The sequence below is a fragment of the Anas acuta genome, chromosome 3 (genome assembly GCF_963932015.1).
Source record: "Anas acuta chromosome 3, bAnaAcu1.1, whole genome shotgun sequence".
Taxonomy (NCBI): Eukaryota; Metazoa; Chordata; class Aves; order Anseriformes; family Anatidae; genus Anas; species Anas acuta.
Genome location: NC_088981.1, coordinates 27,657,589 through 27,676,653, shown reverse-complemented (window position 1 = coordinate 27,676,653; position 19,065 = coordinate 27,657,589). Strand labels below are relative to the sequence as shown.

Genomic DNA, 19,065 nt, shown 5'->3' with positions numbered 1-19,065 from the left:
TTGGACAAAAAAATAGCAAATATAACCTGTCCAAGGGAAAATGTAGTCTTTGCCCATTCATGACAATCCTGGCTTTATAGTCTTCTCACTGCCATGCTCCTCGGAACTTTTTAGACATACAAGTCCACAGAGTCACCGCCCTATGTTCAGTTGTCTTTTCTCTGCCTGTCAGTTTCAGCATGGTTTACAGATCTTACAGTCACATTGTCTGAACTCCTCACGAGTTGTAGCACCATCAGCTAAAGCAAAGAAGCATTAAGATCATCATTGCACAGGAGGAAAACTAATGAAGAGATTAGAAGACAAGTACTATGCTTCGATATTCATTATGCAAGCGTGTTTCCTGCATCCCTAGACCATTCAAACTAATCTGGCTTTACTACTAAACTACTCACAGGTACTGCTGTAGAGAAGAAGCACAAGACAGAGTACAGTAAGGAGGATTTTCACCCTTAACAAGTAGAACCAGAAAACAATTTGTCTCTGAAACAGCTTTCCCCATGAAGTTCTGGTCCACCACTCTCATAGCTGTAAGTTCTTCTTAACTACAATCGCAGTTCCTGATATGTTCACCTCGCTATAATATTCTTGCTACTTTTAAACACATATCTTTCTCTCATGGCATCAGATTCCCCCAAATGGACAAAATGCACAAGAGCTTGGACTTGTTATAGTGGAACAAACCCTTGTCTCACCTGCTCTGACTTGCAGCTTAAGCCCCCAGAAATAAATCATCAGAATAGATTGAAATAAATCAGCAGCTCCTCCCTGACATCTTTCCTCTTTTCTGAATCTTCTAGATAACTCCCAGCTGTCTCTGCCTACATGCAGAAACTTTGTCCTACTTATAAAGCAAAATGTTTTAACAGAGCTATGGTAGAAAAGACGAGTCAATTTTAACCTAAATGTAGTAAATTGGATTGTAGTCCTGTATTTTTAACTTGAGTCTGTAAGCTCGAAGATTCTTGGAGATTAAAGTTTGCTTTGGTTTGCCCTCTATCAAATCTCACTATACTGAATTAGCAACAGCTGCTATTCCTGGCTTTATTCCACTCTCAAAATGTTTTTGGTCTTGAACCATATGTTTCACACACAGTTATTTAAAGACTTTCACTAGATAAGCCTGTTGAGATGAATCATCCCTCCTGCAAAGGTGACATGGGATATACAACAGGGTAATAAGAACACTGACTTGGTTACATAGCATAAATAAAATCACACGTCAGGAGTGCATTAATGTGATAGAAAAAGTGACTCAAATTAAAAAATACATATCCTAACTGATGCAGAATGAACTTTCCCAGACTAGGTTACAAACTCTAATAGGGAGAATTAGGATGGTTTTGTGTGTGTTAATTACAGAGTTAGTATCAAACACATCCCAATTTAACTGCTGACCTTTCTTTGCCCTATTTTTGTTTCTCTTCCTGCCTGAATACCAATTTTGCTGGTGCAGAGGGGAATAATCATTAAAACTTTATCTCAGTCCCTCACCCAAAATAGCCATCTGGTTTTCCTTCAGATGTCTTATGGAGTTTAAATGTTATCTAACTAGAATTTTAAGATGTCCCAGGTACAGTAAGTAAATGCAGTAAGGAAGCATTTATGCATACTTGGCCTTTGGTAGTATGAGCCTAAATAGGTTTCAATTTTCTTCATATCTACGGTTCATTCTTGCTCTCTTTACATCTTATTTAATGTAAAACACGTAAACTTCATAATGGAGCAGAACTGCAGTCTCTCTTTCCAGGTAAGCACCCAAGCAAGCTGACAATAGCATCGTGCTCCTTCTCACACCCAGCTCTCTGTCCCAGGCTATTTGGAATTTACATTTTTCCTTTTTACATAATTCCTTTAGAGTTATTGCACCTTCAGCCACAACGGAAGGACTTCCCTATATCAGCTTCAGGATGGTGTATGGTCTGGTAGCAAAAGAACTTCCAACAACAGTGGCAGATGTGTATCATGACCACTATCTTTTGTGGGTGCTCTGATTACTGATGTACCATGTATAGCAGGTATCCATTTCCATCTTTAACTATGAAATTTTCAAAGAGATCGCATGCAATCTTCCTGCTGAGCTTGGGATTTATGATAGTTCCTCCCATTCCCTGATTAGGTTGTCTCTCTTCACCTCCACGTGCTATTTGCACTGAATCCCAAAAAGCTTGGTTACAGCATTACTTTAGTTCAGCATAAATCTGTAATGCTCTTTCTACAGGGGCAGACCTACCCGTCCTTGGGACATCATTCCTGCTGCCTCTTATGAGCACTAACCTTTTTCATTTGTTCATTATTATTTTTTTTTCTTCTTTCCTTGATACTAGTTTTCAGACAGATGATGTTCTCTGGCCTGATTCAAAGGATTCCTGTATCTACAACTATGGGTAGTACATAAAAAGCAGCAGGAAAAAAGATCACTGGAAAAGAGAAAGGGGTAGAAGTTGTGGCAGTCTAAAGTTCCTAATGACTACAAGAAGGGAAACAGGCAATCATTACCCTAATTTTTTAAAAGGAAAAAAAGGAAGACCCAGTGAACTACAGGCCACTAGGTCTCACCTCTGTACCTGGTGATGATCAGAGGGCTGTAGCATCACTCCTTTGAAGACAGGCTGATGGAGTTGGGGTTGTTCAGCCTGAAGAAGAGAAGGCTCTGGGGAGACCTCATTGGAGTCTTCCAGTACCTGAAGGGAGCCTACAGAAAAACTGGGGAGGGACTCTTTGTCAGGGAGCGTAGTGATAGGACAAGGGATAATGACTTTAAACTGGGGGAGGGAGGGGGGGCTAGATTAGATGTTAGGAGATTTTTTTACTCTGAGTGTGGTGAGGCACTGGAACACGTTGCCCAGAGAAACTGTGGATGCTCCATCCCTGGAAACGCTCAAGGCCAGGCTGGATGGGGCTTTGGGCAACCTGGTCTGTTGGGAGGTGGCCCTGCCCGTGGCAGGGCAGTTGGAACTGGGTGATTTTCCAAAGTCTCTTCCAACTCAAACCACTCAGTGGTTCTGTGATTACTGAAAAAGAAGAAAAAAGATCAATCTTTTCTGGCAGCAGCACAGGCATCTCCTTGATTAAAGTGACCACATAACAAAGATTAACTTAGAATTCTGAATTAATGAGGCCAGATATTACCAGCTTTATTCAAGAGTTGAATACAGCAACTCTTCCCTAAACATTTCTGAAATGCCTACCCTTAATATTATTTGTTCAAATCAAAATTTCTTGTGAATTTCAAGCATGGAACAATTAAAAATGAGCTTTTGTTTGAGAAGTGTAATCACTAGGGAAAAAAAAAAAGTTTCTGACTGAAATTTGCCAGATTTAACTGTTTTGCAGTAAAATGGATCCACTTGCAAACCACATGAATACAAATAAGAAAGACCAGCAAATAATCAAATATTCTTACTATGCTTTCCAGAGGTTGTTTTACCTGACAATAGCAGTGAGAGACTTTTTGAGACAGGATCTCTGGTCCAGTCCAGCCAGGTTCAAGACAAGGCTGATAGGAAAAGCTAAGGTAGCTTTGAACAACATTAAAAGTCTCCAGTTCCTGCAGCTGCTCAGGATACAGGCCAATCCTAGGATTAAAGGGGGAACAGCTGGCCACTCTGATGCCTGGCTTCCCACAGTCCTAAGTCCAAACATTTTGTCTGTACTAAAAAAAAAAAAATAAAATATTTTTCATAAGAAATCTATGATAAGTAATGGATTCTCCTGCAGCACAACTGGAATAGTCCTCTCAATGCACAATGTCACATTATTTTTGGAAAAGCAGAAAGTGGAGCCAAATGAGTGATCTCACTGGCTAGTCATTTCTTTGAAATAGTTTATCATGTACATGAAAATACACTGCATTACATCCCTTCAGAAGTCATCTTTGTTTTCTTTATAATTACATTACAGTGTTTTTCTTGATGCTTAAAATTCATTACATATGACTTAGGTGGCATTATAGAAACCACTGGAAATCAACTTGTCTTGTGCATGCATATCTATGTAGTTGTCCAAGAATGGAATATAGGCAAAATAAGTTATACATAAGCATATCTAGAGGTTGATCTACAGGTATTTATGAATTATAGTCTAAGGTTATTTCAACCTCTCCATCTCCAACACAGTGACAGATATATACACATTTACATCTGAAATCCATATCAAGTATGGGAGATGGAAATGTTCCACATTTCATTTGCTGGCATTTAGAAAAGACACCCACAAAGCCAAATAAAGTATTAATGCTGACTGCTAGAGTGTGCCAGCATTTCACAACAGATATAAATGTGGGAGAATTAACATTTTTTGTGTTCATTCTCCTGCAGGCATAGCTGAGGAATGTTGAGATATTTTCAACCACAGCTATATTAGGATAGTAATAGGTATGCATCTCATGTGTAGAACCAGTTTTGTAAGTTATACTGCAGATGATGTAGGCTAAGACATATAACTCACAGGACTGATGAGTTCTCGTGCATCATCCATTCATTTAGCGTTGTGCAGAATACAAGTGCATCTTCACTTTCTTGCAGAAATGCATCGGTTTCCCAAGAATATTGTTTTATCACCCAAAGTTATATACAGGCAAAACTGTCAAGGCCAGGAGAGAAGGATAATGGGATGACTGTTTACTCCTGGACTTAGAAATGGGTTTGTGGTGAGTTATTCTAATTGGTTGGACACCCTCTTTGCTTCCTTTTACACATACTATTATTTGATTCCCCTCATTCTAGCTTTTCTGGTGTACAACCTAAAATACGTTAAGAGAGGCAATGGCTTTCCTAGGTCTACTAAAAGGTGAGTAAGGGTAAGTTTATAGTTATCCTTATGAAGAAATGTTTTTGGACATTTATGTTTATATGATTCCTTTCTGACTCTGTAACCCATTGCAGAGACCCATAATTGTGCTATAGCCAGGTTTCATTGCTGATATAATTGCCAAGGTGTCTAGGAGCACTGTGAAAAGGAAAGCTCAGCTTGTTCATCTTCTCTGAGAAGGATGTATTTGTGAATCACTGGTAAATCATTTCTTCATAGATAGTGGGTCTCTAAAAGCATAAATAAAATAAATGTGAGTAATATAAATACTAAGAATTCCTCTCCACATAGGAAGAAGAAAGTTCTACTGTTTCAGTTAAGAAGTCTAAAGCATCCTTTAGTCTCTTCTTTCCTGGTATATACAGTTTATCAGATTTTACTTGATAATAATGTACCTACACGTATCTCTTGGATTGCTGATAGGTTGCTTATAGTTACAACAGATATTTTGAATGGCTCATGCTGGAAGGGACCTCAAAGTCTACCTAGTTCCAACCCACCTGCCACAGGCAGGGATGCCACCCACTAAATCAGGTTGCTCAGGGCCTCAGCTAACCTGGTCTTGAACACCTCCAGGGATGGGGCATCCACAGCTTCTCTGGACAACCTGTTCCAGTGCCTCACCACCCAAAAATCACCTGCCTCAGCTAAAGAGGAGAATCAACATCCTTCTTGTGCTGGGCACCCCAGACCTGGATGCAGAACTCCATGCGGGATCTCACAACAGCAGAACAGAGGGGGACAATCACCTCCCTTGACCTGCTGGCCACTCCTTTTCTAATGCAGCCCAGGATGCAGTTGGCCTTCTGGGCTGCAAGCATGCACTGCCAGCTCATGTCGATCTTTTCGTCCACCAGAACCTCCAAGCCCTTCTCTGCCAGGATGCTCTCAATGAGTTTTTCACCTAGTCTGCACTCATGTTTAGGGATTGCACAGATTGCCCATTTATTCTATAGAAAGGAGCAAGAAGATAAGACTGAAAACTTTTTTTCAAAACAGTCAGAATTGCTTAAGATGGATATAAAAAGGAAACAAATTTCCCCATTAAGCACAGAAAGATTCAGAACAACTTAAAAGCTATGGCTTGGAAGTCTCTAAACCCATTAATATTCTAAAAATATTATCAGAGTAAGACTAGAAAAAGGCCCAGATTGTACACAGAATTAACTTTAGCTGTGAGCAAAATCCATGCTTCTACTCAGTAGCCCACACAAAGGCAGAACTCAATGTGAAGTTGAGATTGAACCATTATAACCCTGAAATTTTCCTGTTGGTATGACAAATTAAATTAAAACCCACATAAAAAGTTATAATAGTGGTACAGATTATATTCAGTTTCAACTCAGTTGCATTCAGGAATTAGAATCCCATCAACTCAAGTGGGCATGATCTATTGCAGAAGCTTGTTTAATATAAAATCAAGAGATCCTAGTGAGTTTATTGATAAGTTTTTAGAATGGACTTAGAATTTATGTACAGAGCTTACTTGTGCTTCACAACTTTAAATACTAAATGCAAATATCTGCCAAACTTAAAACCAAGTTTAGCCAGAAAATTTTTACACAGAATACCCTTAACTAATCTATCAAAGGATAGTTACTTCTAGTGATACCATTCAATTTCCTCTGCTACCTTTTTCTTTTTTCCATCTTTTCTTTTTGCTATCTATGGTTTATATTTTCTGCTTTGCAGTAACACACTTCACAGTTATAGACTGTCGTCCCATCTTTCTTCAGTTTTCTCCTCTCTAGACTAAACAATGCCAATTCCTTCCATCCTCCCTTCTGCTCCCTCCAGACTGTTGCTCATTCTTCTTACTCCATTCTGGATTGTCTCCAGTAAGTCTACATTTTTTCTTGAATTATGGTGCCCAAAACAGTACTCCAAGGCTTACCAGTGTCAAGGGCAGTGGAAGAATTACTTTACACATGCTGTGTAGAACATTTGTGCTCCAGGATCACTTAGTTTTGTTTAAACATGGTAATACTCAGTAAGTAGTCACACATGTTTTCCAGGGATGTATGGTGGCATTTTGTGTTTTGTTAAAACATAATAGGATTTCTAGACACAGGTAGTGAAATAGATTTGAGATTTTTGCCTACAAAGAACATGAGAGCTCTGATGCCTTCTAAGATATGCACACTGCTACAAAGTGTTCAGTTACCTTTATCCACCTTTAAGTTGAAACACTGGTTTTGTTAAAGTACTTTAAGTTATCATTAACCTGGATGTCACCATTAACTCTAAGATTATATAGGAAGCAATTTTTTTTTTTTTAAAACTATTGATAGGTCTGGCAGAATGATCTTGAAGCACTGTAAATATTTATTTTAATAATTGACAAACTTACTTCATTGTGTTGCCTTACATTGTATTATATTTTACCAAGAGGATTTTTGGAAAACTTCAATAGTTTTTGCTACCAATTTTTTTTGTTTCACTTTATAGAAAAACTGAAAGCATACAATTTTTGCCTGGTGTGAGAGAAGGTAGTGTCCTAATCTTCGATGACTTACTGCTTATTCTTCCACAGATTTCTTGCATGCCCTAGGGCAAATGACTTAACTATCTTGTATTTCCTTGTCTTTCAGCAGCTATTTCAGAAAAATGTTCTTGTTTTGCTTCCAAACCAAACTTCTTTCTTCCTGTTTGTTGTTGGATGAATTTCTGTTTGACAATAGAAAAAGACCAAGAGTCAGTTAGCTTCATGTTAAAGCGGATTACACCATTGATTTTGAGACATTGGCTTCAGGGATGCAATAAAATTATCTTCCTCTGTTCTGCTCAGTTTTCTCAAGTCAAGTTTCAATTGGTTTTAAGGAAAAGAATTAAATTTAGAAGCACACCTAGCGTCAGTGCTTAGCTGAATCAATAAAAATGCAGAGAACCCCCCACCATATTTATAACAGTTCGACCTTCACATACTCTCAGAAAAGCAATTTTTGTTAAACAACTGTTTAACACACACAAAAGCTTTAGGTAACATAGATAAGTTGTGGTGGCCGAAGTTTTACAACAACTATAGATAAAATACTTTACAATTTGGCTGCCGTCCAGTATTTCCTCAGCAGGAAAAACAGAAAGCTGCTGTATAGGTTTCCCTTCTTTGCCCTAGCCCCCATTTTCATTTATTTATAAATTAAAACGTCAAAATTTCTTTTGCTTCTATCTACCTTTTAAACCAGCAGTGACAAGTGGTGAAAAACAATTCACAAAATTGTCTTGAAGAGTCATGTATGTCTGTAATCTTAATAGCAATTTCCCTGAAGTGAATAGTTGTTCGGTATTCCTTTGATACAGTCGACAGAAGATTTCTGTAATTCCCCAGGGTACAGACTTTTATTCTAATCTTACTGATCCAGAATTGAAGTTAGTCTGCTGACTGTGTTATTTATAGTCTATGCAAAAAAACACTACTATTGAACTTATATGAACTTCCATCACTTCTCTTTCAAGATGTAAATTTCTTTAGCATTATTAGTATAGAGTGAAACAATCATTTTAAGAATACTTATTCCAGCTTTCCTCTGCTGTAGTGAAGAAAGATTTCACTTGCAGTCCCACTTTTCTTTTGTCATCTAAAGTTACATACATTTAAAGTTATGTGTATTATAGCGTGTTTTCAATAATGCAGCATCAGCTAATTAAGACCAAAATAGTAAATAAATGAGAGAAATTACATCAACTTAGCTAGTTACTCCTGGGTTTGCAGCCTGCCTCTCTAAGCCAAGCATTGTTGCACTCTCCCCATACCAAAGCATAATTTTTATTAATTTTTAACAGCAGTTTACCTACATAATAAATTAAGTACTTCTAGCCACTGAATTACACAAGTTATATGAAACAGTAAATTCCCTAGTTTGAATCTTCCTAGAAGACAGCTGGTTGTGGTAGAACATGTTAGCGAAGACACACAGTAGAATCTCCAGTCTAGTCATGCAGCTCTGACCACATGATCCATAAGTTAAAATTCCTTATTAGAGTCGTAACATTCATCTCCTCCGTAATTCCAGCAGCAGTACCTGTCTGCAACGCATAATTCAGTCTCCTGGCTAGAAGCCTTCCCCCTGGGAAAAGTGGTCACAAGAGCCCTGTTACATTCAATTCTTTTCTCATTGTGATATGGCCCTATGCTGACTTTAGATCGGTGAAAAATGCAGGGAATGTAGCTCATTTACCCTGTAATATAGAAAATAAAGAAAAAATACTCAGCTATTACAATGGGTAAATCAAATAAGCAAACAAAATCCAATAGCGTATTCTGAAACACAATTCAAGTGCTTTTTGAAATAGGAGTATTCTATTTTGAATCAGAAACAGTTCTTGCCCCCCCCCTCCCCCCCCCCCGTGCCAAAATATCTCTCACAGAAACAGAAATTATGGTTGTTCCATTTATGGCTTCATATTGTTTAACCCTTACTGACATTGACAAGGGATGCTCCTTGGTTGTAACAGCAGATTTCCTAAAGAAAGAGGATTAGGGTTTAGGAAATAAATAGAAATTAATCCACAAGGTAGTGTTACGCTGCTGTGAAAAATAATGTAGTTTAAAGTGAACTGATATTATGTAGCATATTGAAGTATGCAAAAATGGAGCTAAAACCCATGAAAATCAATTTAATATTAGATAATATGAGAAGGTTGGAGTGCTATGAAGGTCTGATACAATCTTTGTGAAGAATCCTATTCATTTGAGGGAAAAATTCGCTTCAGATCCACAGACATATGGTTTTCTAAAACTACAAGAAAATCTGCATTTTTCTACCATAGACTAGTGTCTTAACAATGGTGGTGTTCATTGCTTTCTTTCACACTCTTATTTCCTACCTATCCAACTGGACCACTGCAGAGATCATCTGAATAGCAGCCCAAAAGAAAAAGGGTTGTGTTGTCATTGTAGGGATCATTTGCTTTTACCCGCTGAAGCTACTCCTGGCTTATTCTTCCTTCCTGCATCTTAACAATGCTTAAGAAGTCAGAAGACAGGCATCTATTGAGTAATGAGGTAGCCCGATCAGAAAGACTGAAGATGATGGTCAGCTTAATGGAGGAGTCAGATCCACGTTGATATCTGCTATCTTGGAGGTTTAGAATAAAAAATATTTTTTAAAAAGCTCTTTTTCTTGAATGTAGTCATTTTGCAATGGACTAGGTAGAGGAAAACAAGTCAGGCTGTACCTATCCTTTCAACAGTGCTGGGCTGCTGATAATCCCTAAAAGGTAAAATACTTGATTCTAATTCTTCTTCCTCCCCACACTCCCCACCAACCATACCTTGTTTATCTGCTACTTTCATGAAATTCATATGGCTTATTTCCAACGTACTAGATGTATGCATACCTAACTGCAATCCAAGAATCCATTAACACAAACCACTTACCAGGACATTTCTGAAAAAGACTGAAAATGCCCTTTACATTCCAGTTTAATGCAAACCTCTCTCTGTATTAAAAACTGAAGTTATAATCATTCCACCATGACCAAGTTCCACACTCAGATCTGTGAGTCTGTCAGAAAGTGGTAAAAGAGCAGACTCAGCTTCACATGAACACAGACCTTCCAATGGCCATTTACGGGTGATACCACTTCACAACTCCGGCATTGGCAAAATGTGCATGCCAGACACAGGAAACCAAGAGAAAATTAGGCCAACCACAGAAACCTCCAAAATTATATCATTTTTATAGTTTAGCAAGAAGATGGATGTTCTCACTGTGACTGACCTCCAAGAACTAGGTTTTTAAGCCAAAACAAATATTAGCTTATTTTTTGAAGTCCCTGAACTTTCATATAATATTAGACAAGGCAATCCAGCTTAGTTTTGATTAGCTTTTTAGACCAGTAACTAGTCCCTACTTTACTTCGCAACTCTAGATCAGGAGAACAGTATTTGTTTTTTATTTTTAAACCAACCAAACAAAAAGCACTACTAAACAAAAATGTTTCCTGCAGATAGCAATCAATCTCAGAAGTTAGTGTTGTCTATATTAACTCTAGAAATAATTTAGAAATCAATGCTGATGTTTAATTGTAACTAGACAGTTGTTAGAAGTGTCCACTTCAATCCAAGTAAACATTGAAAACGATTGCATTTGCTAATAAAACTACTAATATACTAAAATTAACATCAACTGATATGAAATAGTCTTGATTGGAGAAAAAAGGTGAGATGGGAACTAACCAAAGTTTTTTTTGTTTCTCTATCAGACAATGGCATTCATTTATTACAATGACTTATTTTTTCTAAGAAAGGTTTGCTAAGAAGTATGTTCATGGTATAAACTTGGATGGTAATTGACCTCAATCTCTGCATTCATTTAAGACACAGTGACCACAAGTGAACGATTATCAGCTGAGAGCCGATTTGCCAACTATTCTACTTAAATCACATGTCACATGAATGGTTTCTGTGACAGGCCTGGTTCTTAAATTTTAAATGAAAAGAATAAACAGGACAGCTATGGTCTGTTTACAGTAGAGGCAGAATACACAAGTTTATTTTGTGATTTTCACTAACCTTACCTTTTGTCTTAAGATTCAACGTTATTTTTAGCTGCTATTTCTACCCCATATATAACAACTTTTTCGTCATTTCCTCATATGATAACAATACCGGTTAACTAAATTAAGAAGTTTTTAGGGCATTCTTGATTCCTAGAATCTTTCAAAATCAAAGCATTATAACTCTACCTGTAGCAAGTGTATTTACTCAGGTTCAGTGAAGTTCCATCTCTATCTAACATATGGTAGAAGTATCTCTATAATAAAAATAAATACAATAATTGATTACTACATAAGTGAGTGTGCAATCTCCAACTGAATTAATTGCAAAGAATTGATGTTAGAAGGTATTCAGCCTCCCTGAGATGTTGGTTCTTGGTTCTCTCAGAGCAGCACTATCCCAAATTACTTATGTTTGAGCACTTGCAGGTGGAAGCAATTAGGAGAATTAACCAGGTCAATCCAAATACCATAGCACAAGTGTATCACTTGAATTTACACCAACGTAATACTGGTTATGTAGGAAATATTGTCACTGGCCAAAACAAGCATTTCAGCAATTCCTTTACAACTGTATAAATGCCATGCTGACAAAAGGTTCTGTACTTTAGTTTTTATTAAAAATAAAAATCTGATTATTACTTTACTAAAAGATTAATACTTTGTTTAATGAAAAAGTGGCAGCCCTAAACAAGAGGGTGCTCAACTCAAAACCTGATGAGAAGGAAGAAGTAAGAGGAAAGGGGAGTCATTCTTGTCCCAAGATTTCTGGTAAATAATAGGACCTCTTGAAATATGGGCCTTCCCATTAAAGGATCACAATGAGCTGCCTTGCGTTCCACTGTATTGTAGATGATATAAGTATTAGTTCTCTGTACACTATAAAAGAACTCATAGCAGCATATAACCACACAACCAAATGTATTACTTTACATTTTCCTTTGCATCAGTCTTGAACTCTTAGTTGCATGATAGAGCATTTTGTACATTTAATATTTATCCTAATCCTTACAGCTTCTATTTGAGCTAGATTAATCAGGATAATCCTGTGTACAATGACAATTCCACTTCTGTATTTGCATCCTTTCAACTCAATTACTTCTAGCAAAAACAAATAATAACTTTCCTACCAGGATAACTTTTCATTGCAGTTCAAATCCAGCTCACTTTTGGGTAACACATTTGGGATCCATATTATAAACGGTTTCAAACAAGTAACTGCCTAAGCAATCAGGCTAAGAAATATGCCTGAAATTCTTTTTCTCTTTCTCTAGATAAAGACCTTTCAAATCTCTGCAGACATCCTTAAGCAGCAGGATTGGAAGATTTCTTTTTCTTGTTACAGTCTGCAAACTAAAGTGTGGGAAATCAACTAGTTTGCCCAAGTCATTTATGTGACTGCAACAAAGCGGGAAGTCAAATGCTTCCCACATTCTACAGACGTGTGAGCAAATTAAATATGCTGGTAGAAAAAAACATTCCAATTTATCCAGCTTGAAGAGGAGCAGTAAACATCTGCATAAACGCAGTTGAAAAAAAGGCCTAAGTAATCCAGTAAATGACAACTTGGTTAACCAATTATGTAATACCATTAAGAGGTATTTATTTACTGTTTTCTACCTGCAATTCGCTCAGTTTAGGACAAAAGAACTCATTGTCTAACAAGAGGATCTGACAAAAGGCTTTTTAAGCACAAGATGCAGAGTAATTGATTATTGAAAAAATAAAAGTAAAGAACACTACCATAATGCTGTAACAGTTATCTGTAAGGACTAAAGGAAAGAAAAACATATCACCTGGATTTTTAGGTTTCTAAGCAAACATTCTAATTAGCCTTTTTTTTTTAAACCAGAGATTTTTGATTTAATCACATAACATACATATTCAAGTACAACCCAACTCCTTACTTTCCTTTCAGTTGAAAATATTTCAGAATTGTTTAGAGAGTGCTAATAAGAACACGATAAAAATTAAGCTAAATCTTTAAAAAAAAAAAAAAGGAGAAAGTAAGAACTTTTTTGGTGATAACAGCTAAGAAGTTTTGTGGCCTATGTAAAATTGATTTATAAATCTCATGTTTACACAGCTCTGAATTAGGATAAATATGTTTACAGTAGAGGCAGAATACACAAGTTTATTTTGTTACTACCAAGCACAGTAGTTGTCTGCTTTAAAGAAACAAAAATCAACCAACTAAAACCAACTTTAAGATCCAAGCCTTGTTTCTTCTTCTTGATACTACTGAAGTACTGACACCTTCTGGCAGTAACTGAGGTGGCCAAACAAGAGTCTCTGGTCCACTTCCATCTACCTGTAAAGGACTGCCAAAACTAGAATTCATTTGGTTTCAGAGTGGTAAATTCTAGTGTATTTCTGGAATCTCTCGCACTCAGAGTAATATTGAGTTCTGCTGAGGAGTAACAGAAATTATTAATGAGGAAAACTAATCTCATTTCAGAAGAGTCAATTTTATTAAATTCAATTATTTATTGCAATAGAAGAAATGCATCTAGTTGGTTTTTTTTTCCTTTTAAATGAGATAACAAATGTTGCAGAACTGACCTCCTTTAATACAGCAGACAAATATAACTCAAGCCAATGGATGAAAGACAAGCTAGACTTAAAAACCTAAAGAGCAAATTCATCATTTGAGCACTTCTGCTGTTGCCAAGTGTTGCAATGATTTTTCCTTCACTGCAAGTACTTAAAGTAACATTTTCTAAAAGGGAACCTCTGGTTCTCCTTGAGATACTGCACTAGAAATAAACTAAAAGAAATCCTACAGTCTATATCAAACAGGAACATAGAGTAGCGCAACTCATTTTTTTTTTTTTTTGTCTTATAGACACACACTGTATCTCAAAACATTTTGCACGCCCTTGCTCCAGGACATAGGTGCATTTGTAACGCCAAACAGTAACGTAGAAGCTATTAAAGAATTCTCCCCAGAACAGGACCTCACACAGGTACGTACCACGTTCCACTTCCAAAGTTTTATATGTTAAAACATGAATCATGGGAGCCTGGAGAGAGTAAGTCCTGCTGGAATAGAAAATAATCCTTCACAAATGGTATGTCTCCATGACAAGCATTTTCATCTGCTGACCTAGTATTTCCTCAAGCCTCCTACATGAAGGAAGTTTGTTTCCCACTTTTCTACAGAGGACAGGAGGTCACCAGTACTCTGAGATCGCCTTGTCGAGGCGATCGGCTCCGGGGCAGACGCGTTCTGCAGCGAGCGGCGGATCGGACAGGCAGGGCTAATTTTTCCGGCACCGAGTCCACTCGAGGGAGCCGCCAGAACCCGGCAGCCTTGGCGAGGGAGGTGAACGAGGCGAGGAGGCGTAGGCGGAGCCAGCAGCGCCCCCTCCCCGGCCGTTCAAAAGCTGCCCCTAGGGAGCGCGGCGACCAGGACGGGCAAACAGGGCGTGGCGCCTCAGAAGGGAGCGGTGCGGCAGTTGGCGCAGGCAGGGCAGAGCGCTCCCCCCCGCCCATACGAAGACCTCTAACGGCGGTCTGCCGCTACCTCAGCTGCAGTGGTCTCCACCAGGCACAGTGTGCTCTCTAGGAAGTCTGTTCACACCCAGGCCGACTGCCCGCTCAAAACTGCGGCAGTTCAGGTCTCCGGGTGCAGGGAGTGCCTGAGCCTGTTGCTACCACCTGCAGGGGGCAAAGAGACTGTGTGTGTGAGGTGCCAGCAGGTGGACGACCTGGTCCGCCTCGTGGCAGAACTCAAGGAGGAGGTCGAGAGGTTGAGGAGTGTTGAGTGTGAGACAGACTGGTGGAGCAACTCCCTGTGTGGCCTGAAGGACAGGTACCCGGGCTGAGATACCCCAAATGGGGGTGGACGCCCTGCCCAGGAGGAGCTGGAAGCCATCATGCAGCTATTAAGCTATGACTTGGTTGCCATCACGGAAACATGGTGGGACCACCCTTATGACTGGAGTGCTGCAATGCCTGGCTATAAGCTCTTCAGAAGGGACAGGCAGCACAGAAGGGGTGGTGGGGTAGCTCTCTGTATCAGAGAGAGTTTTGATGTTGTGGAACTAGAGCTGGGAATGATAAGGTTGAGTCCCGTTGGGTTAGGATCAGTGGGAAGACCAACAAGGCTAGCGTCCTGGTCGGGGTCTGTTATAGACCGCTGAACCAGGATGAGGAGACAGATGAGGAGTTCTACAGGCAGCTGACAGAAGCTGCAAAATCATCGGCGCTTGTTCTCGTGGGGGACTTCAACTTCCATGACATATCCTGGAAGCACAACACAGCCCAGAGAAAGCAGTCTAGGAGGTTTCTGGAGAGCATGGAAGATAGCTTCCTGACGCAGCTGGTTAGTGAGCCTACCAGGGGTGGTGCCCCGCTAGACCTTCTCTTCACAAACAGAGAAGGACTGGTGGGAGATGTGGTGGTCAGAAGCTGTCTTGGGCAGAGCGACCACGAAATGGTGGAGTTCTCTATTCTTGGAGAAGCCAGGAAGGGGACCAGTAAAACCGCTGTACTGGATTTCCAGAGGGCCGACTTTGAGCTGCTCAGGACCCTGGTTAGTAGAGTCCCTTGGGAGGCGGTTCTGAAGGGCAGAGGGGTCCAGGAAGGCTGGGTGCTCTTCAAGAGGGAAATCTTAATGGCGCAGGAGTGGTCTGTCCCCACGTGCCCAAAGACAAGCCAGCATGGAAGAAGATGGGCCTGGCTCAACAGAGAACTTACAGAGGGTGCACTCAATGCCCTCATCCAGATCATCGATGAAGATGTTAAAGAGGACCGGCCCCAGCACCGAGCCCTGGGGAACGCCACTAGCGACTGGCCTCCAACTGGACTTGACTCCATTCACCACGACTCTTTGGGCCTGGCTATCCAGCCAGTTTCTAACCCAACGAAGCATGTGCCAGTCCAAGTCAAGTGCAGCCAGTTTCTTGAGGAGAATGCTGTGGGAGACAGTGTCAAAAGCCTTGCTGAAGTCAAGGTAGACCACATCCACAGCCTTTCCCTCATCCACCAAGTGTGTCACTTTGTCACAGAAGGAGATCAGGTTCATCAAGCAGGACCTGCCTTTCATAAACCCATGCTGAAGGTACACAACAGAAGAGAGCCACAGGATAGCAGCAAATAGGCTCATTTATAGACTCTTACAGCCAAATCTTACGTTATTGCAGCCAGATTCATGTCTCTTACCAGTGTGAAGTGACCTCTACTGTTCAGAAAGGGATTTCCCTTCTTTTCTTCCCTATGTCAATAATTTTAATTTGGTACTATATTATTCCCATTCCAAGGCATTGTTGGAACTATTCTCATCCACACATAAAAAGACAAATCCAGAGAAATAAAACTAGATAAAACATACCAATTACGCCTCGCAACCTGGTAGTTATTCTTTAAAGCAAATAGTAAGAGCAAAGAAAAGTCTCAACAACACTTAGATAAAATCACAATTTTGAAAAAGTTAAACATGAATTGCTATGTAAAAACAGGAATGCTGTGGACATCTAATACTTTATGCAGTAACAGTATCTGTCAATAATAAATGGACAATGCCGCAATATTGCAAATTCCATTAAAATACTATAACTCAATTTTTACAAAGGTTGTAAAGACCTAGTCTTTAAACATTCCTTCATCCTGTAAAAACAATTCTGTTACATCAATTCACGAAAGAGAGAACATGAGAATAACTGCTGTAGCTAGAACAAAGATTTAAACAGACTCAGTTTAATTTGGAAGAGTCACTTACCTATACTTTCAAGAACATTACTTGACTTGATTTTGGATGCTCTGTCATATTCATTCACAATAATACTTAATATTTGCACTTCATATCACCTTTCTGACGAAGAAACAGGTAGTAAGCACTTTCAGAAGCAATGCTTGATTAGACTACCATTAGTTCATTTAGCCTTTATAGTCCAAATTCACTCTTTTCATAGGACATAGAAATGTTATCCACTTCATCAGAATTCTTTGAAACCCTGCAGATAAAACTAGATAAATTACATAGAACTAAGAAAAAAGTATGTTAAAAGCAAACAAAAAACACTGCCAACACACACATTTGATGGGTGCTATCTGCTCTCAGTTCCTCCTCCACACCTGAATCATTTTCCAGCCACCCTCATATCCTCCAACTTTCCAATGCCTATTTTATAAAACCAAAATCTCCCTTTCTTTCCAATTATTTTTCTTTTCATCAGTACATTTTATTTCCTCCTCTCCCCCCATCACTTCTAATAATTTCTCCCATTTTCAAGTTGAATTTTTTTTTAAACCTGTGGAATATTACCTTACCTAGAGTCAGTTTGAACTTATGAATAGTCTTGCACAAATTACTTTACATGTATGTTATCATGCATCTTTCACAAAGCAGAAAGAGAACTCCACATTTAACTATAAATCTTACACATTATATACATTATTATATTACACATGTAATATATGATTACATATAACGTAAGGGGCTTCTACTATATTAGACAGATGTCTTCTGAAAAAGAACCCCCTATGATGGGAAATGAAGTCAGAACCCAAGACGTCCAAAGCACAAAACACAAGAGTTGAACATAGATAATCTTAACACATCTACTTTAAGAACATAAAATACAGTCAAGAAGCGTTCTTGCATGAATAATTTCCTTAATACCTACCATTGAAATAACATTCCAGAAAGTTTTTACATGTCCCGTGGCTTTTAAGGCATTGGTTATGTTTTTTACTCTCCTGTCCAGACAACAATGGCGCACCTGTGTATGACAAAGAAGTGTCAACATAACACTTGTTTTATTTCCTCTTACTTTCTCTTCAAAGAAGCTAGAGCAGAACAATTGAGGCACTTTCAATAACTGAACTGCAAAAACAGGTAGGGCTGTACTAGCAGATAAGTTTAAAACAGCATTGTTCTCACATGTAGATTTCATGGCAGATATCCTATATTCCCTTAGAAGTACCTGTCCTTGACACTGGTAGTTTGTTTCTTCTGATGATCCACTAACACAGTAATGTGTGGCTCTGAGTGAAGGTTATAGTAAACAGGCAAGAATAAACCATGTGAAGTAACCTTACTATTCCCACACTGATAAATAAGCAATGGAGAACAACCAATTATTTTTACATTTTCCCTTCAAAAGAAGTATTTATCATTATGAACGTATTTGTAGCAACACAAAAATTAATTCTTGCCAACAGTTCTAATGGCTGGGAACAGAAATATTTATTGTTAGCCTCTATTCATCAAATCATCTGAGATGTAAACGCAATGTTAAAAAACTGTCCTTCAGGAGCAGGGATTTTTTAGTGGTACATGTGAGAAGCTGCTTTACAGCATCATTGTTTCAATTCCTTGTAGACCATGCCTTCTACACATATGTAGAAATAGAAGGACCCATTTGCACAAAGGTACACAAAACCTAAGCAGCTTCTTTAGTCCCTTTAATTTTATGGATGCAAGTTTTCTTAAACAGTAAAAAAAAGTAGGCAGTATAAAAAAAAACTCAATAACTGTCTTTCATAGGCCAAACTCAAACTGTCTTTTTGCAAAAAATAAAAAAAAGGCTCAAAGATGGAGAATAAAGTATTTATGTCAAGAATGGACATCATACATTTCATATTCTTCTGTACCTTCACCTGCTGCAGAGAAAGATATTCCTATTTCCTGAAAGGATAACAGAAACAAACAAGAAAACTTTTAGATATATCTTTGAACAGACTCATATCCTGATTTTTAAAAGGTAAAAAACTGAAAAGCCATCACACACTTTCACGAGTAGTTAG

The 19,065-nt window shown here is 38.6% G+C and overlaps 1 long non-coding RNA gene across 1 annotated transcript; it reads right to left on the bottom strand.

Moving 5' to 3' along the window:
* Window positions 1-5,727: 5,727 nt before the first annotated feature.
* LOC137853678 (uncharacterized) lies at window positions 5,728-15,443 on the bottom strand. Its single transcript, XR_011094657.1, has 2 exons — window positions 14,288-15,443; window positions 5,728-7,479 (listed from the first exon to the last, which is right to left on the bottom strand). It is a non-coding gene; the product is annotated as an uncharacterized lncRNA (long non-coding RNA).
* Between the last annotated feature and the right edge of the window lie 3,622 nt (window positions 15,444-19,065).